The following is a 7846-nucleotide window of genomic DNA, read 5'->3' on the forward strand; positions in this document are numbered from 1 at the left end:
ATTCCACACTGTGAATCCAGCTGCCAGGAAGACAACATAACTGCTGACAAGACTGTGGGTCTGCTCTGGGGTGAGCCTCACCCACGATGGCATGTGCTAGGAATCCCGGGACTGCCCGCTAACAAACTTCCGGTCAAGGCACCAGCCCCGGCATGCCTCACCAGAGGCTATAGAAGCAATGGTTACATCACCCGGAGAAGAGCAGCATTAACAGGTTTTATTCTGCCGGTTACAAAAGGACCCACCCCAGTGATAGCATGGTAAATGGTTAATAATTTAGGGGGGAGGGTGTAGGTTTGTGGTACCGATTTGTTGTGGTTGCCGATTTCCATGGTGTAAATACACCCACCGTGACCAATTCTAAGCTACCAATGGGACCTCACTGAACTGAGTTGGGAAGAGATGCTAAAAGCTGGCTCTCTTGGGCTGCTACCAGCTACTCCAGCCATCCCACCCTCTGTCCCTTCAGACACACCTTTCTGTTAACTCGGGGAAATGTCAGCAGGAAAGATCTATCTGCTTATTACACCCAGAGAATATGCACTCTGTCCCCTGTGACTTGAAGCTAATTGCCAAAGAGCATAGGGGCACATTGCCCAGAGGGGCCCAGAGAAGTAGCAGCTCAGCTGAAGTATGAAACATTCAAACTCTCCAAAGGAGCAGCTGAAAGGGATAGACAGGTACTTGAAGCTAGGGAGGAAGAATGCGAAGTCAGTTTGGACATCAGACATCAGCCTAACGCTTTGTGAATGTGTGCATATTTATTAAATGTCTCAGCATCTCCAAGTGGCTTGATCACTGCTGAACAAATTGAAAAATCAGTTTCTGTCGAGTCAACTCCGACTGATGGCGACCCCACGTGTGTCAGAATAGAACTGTGCTCCATAGGGTTTTCAGTGGCTGATATTTCTGAAGTACTTCTCCAGGTCCTACTCCTGAGACACCTCTGGGTGGACTCAAACCTCCAGCCTTTCTGTTAGCAGCTGAACACGTTAACCATTCGCATCACCCAGGGACTATGAACAAAGAGAAAAGGCCCAAAAAGAAAAGGTATAAATGCTTGTGTCATTTGGGTGAGATTAATCCTAAATGTTTTAAAAACATAACTCTATACATATGTGGGTATACACATAAAATGTAAAAATGGTTTGATCTTGTTCAAGCTGCGCATACAGATACATATGTGCAAATACACACGACTCTACACAGATTTGTTTACCTCTGTGGTTGTTATAAGCATTTTAACTCATAGAAAATTATCAACTTAAGACAGAAAGGATCATAAGATGCACTGTTCATATTTTCTTTTCATAAATTTTTCTCTCCCCAGCCTGTCCAGTTTCCACCTTTTAAAAGCTCTGCCCCAATCTAGGAAAGGAGAGCACCAAATTATGGCAAATTCAAAACTAGGAAGAAAAAAGAATAAGGCAGATGAACCTGGGCCGGGGCTTTGGTGTATTTCTGAATTGGGCGTTGGAGGGAGGGGGTCTCGGAGAGGGCAGGAAAGCTGGATGAATTATAAAATTACAACTGTAAGTGACACAGCCCAGGCCTGCATGTTTTGGGCACACAAAATTACAGGGCTAACCTAGTAAAAAGACCAGACTTAATGGTTTGACTGAGACTGGAGGGACCCTGGAAGACTAAAACCATTCCTAAGGTCAACTCTTCAGACAAAGAATAGACTGGACTCTGGGACATAAAATGATACTTGTGAAGCGTGTGCTTCTTCGCTCAAGTAGATCCATGAGACTGAATGGGCAGCTCCGTCCGGAGGTGAGATGAGAAGGCAAAGGGTCAGGAGCTGGTTGAATGGATGCAGAAAATTCGGGGTGGAAAGGGATAGTGTGCTCTCACAGTATAGGGAGAGAAAGTAGGGTCACAAAACAATGTATGTATAAATTTTTGTATGAGAGACTAACTTGAATTGTAAACTTTCACTTAAAGCACAATAAACAATAAAATTTTAAAAATTAAAAAAAAATTACAGGGTTCACAATTACTGTTAACTACTATCATTTCCCTTCCTGCATTAAGTCTAGTGTAGATTGCTTGCTTCCCACTAAGGATGCAGAGTTTCCAGAACACCAGGCACATACCACACAAATGCTCATACAGAACCACAAAGTCAGACAAACACCCTTCCACATTCCTGGGCCCACACTGGAGGTCACTGCAGACAGTTCCCTTTCTGGTCAGGAGCTGCCTGCATCCTTCTAGTATTCTCAGGGTTAATGTCTCAGGAGTGACGCTCAGCTGGTGAAAGGCGAAAGTGGGTGGATACAGACCCCAGGATACCCCTCCAAGGGCAAACCTGAGGCTTAATTCTATATGGTCTCTCATCTGTTCATTTAAAAAAAAAACAGTTGCCCTCAAGCCGACTCTGACTGATGAAGACCTCCATGTGTGTCAGAGTAGAACTGCGCTCCACGGGGTTTTCAATGGCTGATTTTTCAGGAAGTAGGTCTCCAGGCCTTTCTTCCAAGGTGTTCTGGGTGGACAAACCTCCAAACTTTCAGTTAGCAGCCGAGCGTGTTAACCATTTGCATCACCCAGGGACTCTGATCTGCTTATGATTGTGCCCTTTATTGCCTTTCCTCCCTCCCCCGTGTCACTTCTGCACTCCCTTGCTGTAATTTTTGGAATCACCTCTCAAATAAATTCCTCGCATAGAACTACAAACTCAGAAATCCTCCAAAATCCTGTATACAGAGTCTGCTTTTGGGGAACCCCAACTAAGACAGTGAAGCCATCAAAGGATGACTTTCATGTGTCGGGAAGCACCCACTGGACTTGTCGGGGACAACGGGATCATGAATAGGTTGCAGCTAAGGCTAATCTAAGTGCTTCCTCCAGTATGAACGCTCAACTGCAGCCGACCCAGGTCCAAGATTAGTACCTGGCACCCTAGCATAAAATGAATTTGCTACAAAGGCCCACAGTGGGATATATGTAAATATAAGATAATAATATATTTATGGAAAAAATCCATGCTTCCTGGAATCTATCACTAGAGCATTTTTTTCCCCAGTAGATTAACTGTTCCTTTTTTTTTTCCTTTGTGGTAAAAACATACACACCAAAATATCCACCAACACAACATCTTCCGCATTTACAACTCAATGACATTGATTACATTTTCCATGTTGTGCCATCATTATGGCTATCCTCATCCAAACCATGGTGTTGGTGAAGAATATTGAATATACCATGGGCTGCCAGAAACGAACAAATCTGTCTTGGAAGAAGTACAGCCAGAATGCTCCTTAGAAGCAAGGATGGCAAGACTTCGTCTCACATAATTTGGACACGTTATCAGGAGGGACCAGTCCCTGGAGAAAGACATCATGCTCGGTAAAGTAGAGGGTCGGTGGAAAAGAGAAAGACCCTCAACGAGATGGATTAACATAGCAGCTGCAACAATGGGCTTAAGCGTATCAAGGATTGTGACGATGGTGCAGGACCAGACAGTGTTTCATTCGGTTGTACATAGGGTCACTATGAGTTGGAACTGACTCCACAGCACATAACAACAACATCCAAAGCACTCCACCACTATTAACATAAAATCTATGCCCCCTAAACAAACACTCTCCTTTTCCCCGCTCCCTCCCACCTCTGGTAACCATGAATAATCTTTGATTTCTATTTATTTGCTTATTTCATATAAGTGAAATCATACAGTAGTTGTCCTTTTATGACTAACTTATTTCGCTCAGCATAAGGTTTTCAAGGCTCGTCCATGTTGAGGCATGCATGAGAACTTCATTTCTCTTTACGGCTGCATAATATTTCATTGTATGTATATACTACATTTTGTTTATCCATTCATCTGTGGATGGACATTTTGTTGTATCTACCTTCGGGCTATTGTGAAAAGTGCTGCAATGAACACTGGTGTTAGAGCTTTTTTTTTTTTTAAGTTAATAATCATTTTTATTCGTTGGAGAAAAGTGATCCAGACATTTAAACCTTGTTTTCATTCTGGTTAGTAAAAACCATTTGCTGTCAAATCAACTCTGACTCATGGCGGCCCCATGTGTGTCAGAGAAAAACTATGTTTGATAGGATTTTCAGTAGCTGATTTTTTTGGAAGTCGATTGCCTGCCCAGCCCTGGGCCGTTGGTTTCAAGTTAGCCCCACACCAGCGCTGACTAATCGATTTCAGATGTAGTACCTATCTCATTGCAGACACCAAAGCACTATTGTCTTGCTCCTTGGGCCAGAAGATGCTACTGACATAATTAGAGGCACAGAGGAAAGAGGAAAGAATATTCCATCAGAGAATTGGCACATATGGTAACATTTAACTGTTGGGAGAAAATCAGGGAAGAGAGAACATATATTTAAAACTATTACAAAAGTAAAGGAACATTATCTAGGCCATGTTCAGAGAGAATCTGGCTTCTTAAAATAAATAAATAAATGGCACAGAAGTTTCTCTAATTTCTGACGGTTGGTAAAGGTATGTTCTTGGGAGGAAAAAAAAATTAAGGAACCTCTGTTTCAAATCTTGGTGAAATGGGACTCTAGAATGAAAGACTTTGCCAACAAAAAAACTATTATACTACTATTTTGTTAGTACTAATATCTGGGTCTATTGTTCTAAAATATGTTGGAATGTACTTAAACTGTATTTCACTATCTAATTACTTTATTAACTAAGTCCTTGGACTAGATTATAAAGGAATGAGTTTCCGAGAGGGAGTTACAGCCTGTATATTGTGAGATGGTCCAAAGCTAAATAAAATTGTATTCAAAACCAACGGCTGTTATCTTTTCAGAAGGCAGTGCCAGGATTCCAAATGACTTCATAAGACTGGATTTCTTTTGCCTGAACACTTTTGCTGGGCATAATTCTAGAAAGAAAGAATGAGAAGATATTTCTAGAAAACAAACAACAAAATCCAGTGATAATATATTTAAGGCAAAAATTATTCAAAGATAGCCACACAAAAGAATATGTGTCTGGAACTTGGGATAAAATTCAGGTAAATGTGTGTTTGGGCGGGGAAGGGGGCAGTAAATTGGCTATTTTTGTGGAATTAGGCACCGCAAAACTAATTTATTGATTCTAAATATGAGTGGTCCAGCAAAGTCTTTAACAAGGTTGACTTCTTCCATTCCATTTAGTTGTCTGCCTTTGTGTTATAATGTCTTATCCTTTGTCTCCACCACTTAAAAAGTTTTTATAATAGGCCCCAAACTCAATTACTCAGTGGTAATCTGAGACCTTTTCCTGTCTTCTTAACCTTTGATTTTTTTATTGTTACTTGATATCAGCCTCTCCAAGATAAAGAAAAAGCAAGTTGCATCAAGTGACTTTTAAGTCACTAAATTTGTGCTAATTTGTGCTAATTTGTCGCTAATTTGTGCTGTTAGTGCAGCAATAGGAAACTCATACAGGGTCAAAAGTCCTTTTCAGATTTGCAGGATTCGTTACAGCACAAGAAAGCAACTGATGAGACCCTTCTTAGAACAGATGGGGCGCTAACTAGTCAGTGAGTTGTATCACATGGGAAGTACCTCCTAGAGCCTTCCAGAAAACTCCTGACTGAACCTTTTGCTACAGGAGCTAACTGTTTCATTAAGGAAACCTCCAGTTTCAGAAACATTAAGTCAGACTTCTCAGCTCTCCTCACCTCTCATTGGGCCTCGGCCTTGACATCCAAATATTCTTTCAGTAAGAGATGACCTTGAGACTTTTGAGGATCCTATTCCCTCCTGTACTCCAGCTAGGCCAGTGTGCATTGAGGTGGCTAGCCAAAAGTTGATCACTCAGTCATGGATGAATCTCCAGAGAATTATGGTGAGTTTGAAAAAACCTATCCCCAAAAGCTACATACTGTATGATTCCATTTATGTAAAGTCTTGAAATGACAAAATTATAGAAATGGAGACTAGATTAGTGGGTGGTCAGGGTTTGAGGATGAGGTAGGGGTGAGAGGAGGGAAGTTGGGTGGGCTATAAAAGGGAAACATGAGAGATGCCCTTTTGTGGTGATGGAAATTTTGTCTGTCTTGACTGTATCAATGCCAGTATCTTGGTTGTGATATTGTACTACAGTTTTGCAAGAAGTTATCATTGGGGAAAACCTGGTAAAGGCTACATTGGATCTGTCTGTATTATTTCTTAAAACTGCATGTGACTCTACAATTGTCTCAAAAAAGTGTCGCTCAGGACTTTTGAAAGCAGGAATTATGTTTGGCCTGAATCTTCTGCAGAGGGATTATGGTTAGTAAATAGCTCAAGACTGTCCACAAGCAGCAGCTGGAAGCCATAAATTCTCTGAGAGATGGATGTGTTTTGAGACTATAAGATGATGTGGACAGCAAACTACGTGAAGTACATTCTTTAAGGATTAGTGCATTTGAGCGACGAAGAAACACCAAATGGATTAAGTGTACACTGATTTCTCCTTACTGGCTCCCCTTTGCCCTTAGCTAAACATGTAAGCTGCTCTTATAACCCTTTCCTTCCTGATATTGCTAGTTACTAAAATAAAACCCAAGCTTATAGCAGAATTAATACCTTCCTTTCTTGGTCATATTACTGCCACCCTGTTTTGCCTCTTTGCCATTAAAATCAATCATCCTGAATATTAGAACACTCCCTTAGCTGACACAGCCAACAATCTAGCTGTTTGGGAGGAAAAAATTAGTCCAATCTCATGACTTTTTTCAAATATCTCCCAGTTTCCTACTGAGCAGAAAGTTGGAATCTAATTATTGCCAGTTTTGCACTGGACATGTGTTCATCATATGTAACTTCCCAAATGGAAGCTAATCCAGGAGAATAGGGCAAAGGTCAGATAGGGATTTAGCAACATATTTATGGTGATGGCAAGGTGTTACTCTACATCCTAACTCCACTCTTTTCTAATGAAATTCAGCCACCACAGAGGAGGGCCCCTGTGACATCGGGGGTCTTAGGACTGAGCACACACTGACCAATGTGAAATCTGGAACACGATGTAGATGTGTTTCTTCCCTGTCCAAAAACTCTCATCCCATATTTGTTTCATAAGCCCCGGTGGCGCAGTGGTGAAGAGTTTGGCTGCTAACCAAAAGGTCAGCAGTTTGAATCCACCAGCCACTTCTTGGCAATCCTATGGGCCAGTTCTACTCTGTCCTCTACGGTCACTATGAGTTGGAATCGACTCGACAGTAATGGATTTATATCTTCAAAGGAGTCCCTGGGTGGTGCAAACAGTTATTGCACTCAGCTGCTAAATGGAAGGTTGGAGGTTTTAGTTCACCCAGAGGCACCTTGAAAGACAGGCCTGGCGATCTTCTTTCAAAAAATCAGCCAATGGTCTGGGGTCTTAAAAGTCTGTGAGCGGCCATCTAAGGTACTCCACTGGTCTCACCCCTTCTGGGGCAAGGGAGAATGAAGAAACCTTTTAGCTCAGTAATGAAGTCACTCCCGAGGTTCACGCTTCAGCCAAAGATTAGACAGGCTCATAAAATGAAACGAGACTAAAGGGGCACACCAACCCAGGGACAAGGACTAGAAGGCAGGAGGGGACAGGAAAGCTGGTAATAGGGAACTCAAGGTCAAGAAGGGAGAATACTGACATGTCATGGGGTTGTTAACTAATTTCATAAAACAATATGTGTACTAACTGTTTAATGAGAAGCTAGTTTGTTCTGTAAACTTTCATCTGAAGTACAATAAAAGAGAAAAAAAATCAGCCATTGAAAACCTTATGGAACACAGTTGTGCTCTGACACACGTGGAGTCGCCATGAGTTGGGGTTGCCATGAGTCGGAGTCGACAAGATGGCAACCGGTATATCTTCAAAGGCATGAGCTCCTCTTCCCATGAATGCAAAATTTAAAGAGAC

Source organism: Trichechus manatus, unplaced genomic scaffold (genome assembly GCF_000243295.1).
Source record: "Trichechus manatus latirostris isolate Lorelei unplaced genomic scaffold, TriManLat1.0 scaffold00107, whole genome shotgun sequence".
NCBI classification, from domain to species: Eukaryota; Metazoa; Chordata; class Mammalia; order Sirenia; family Trichechidae; genus Trichechus; species Trichechus manatus.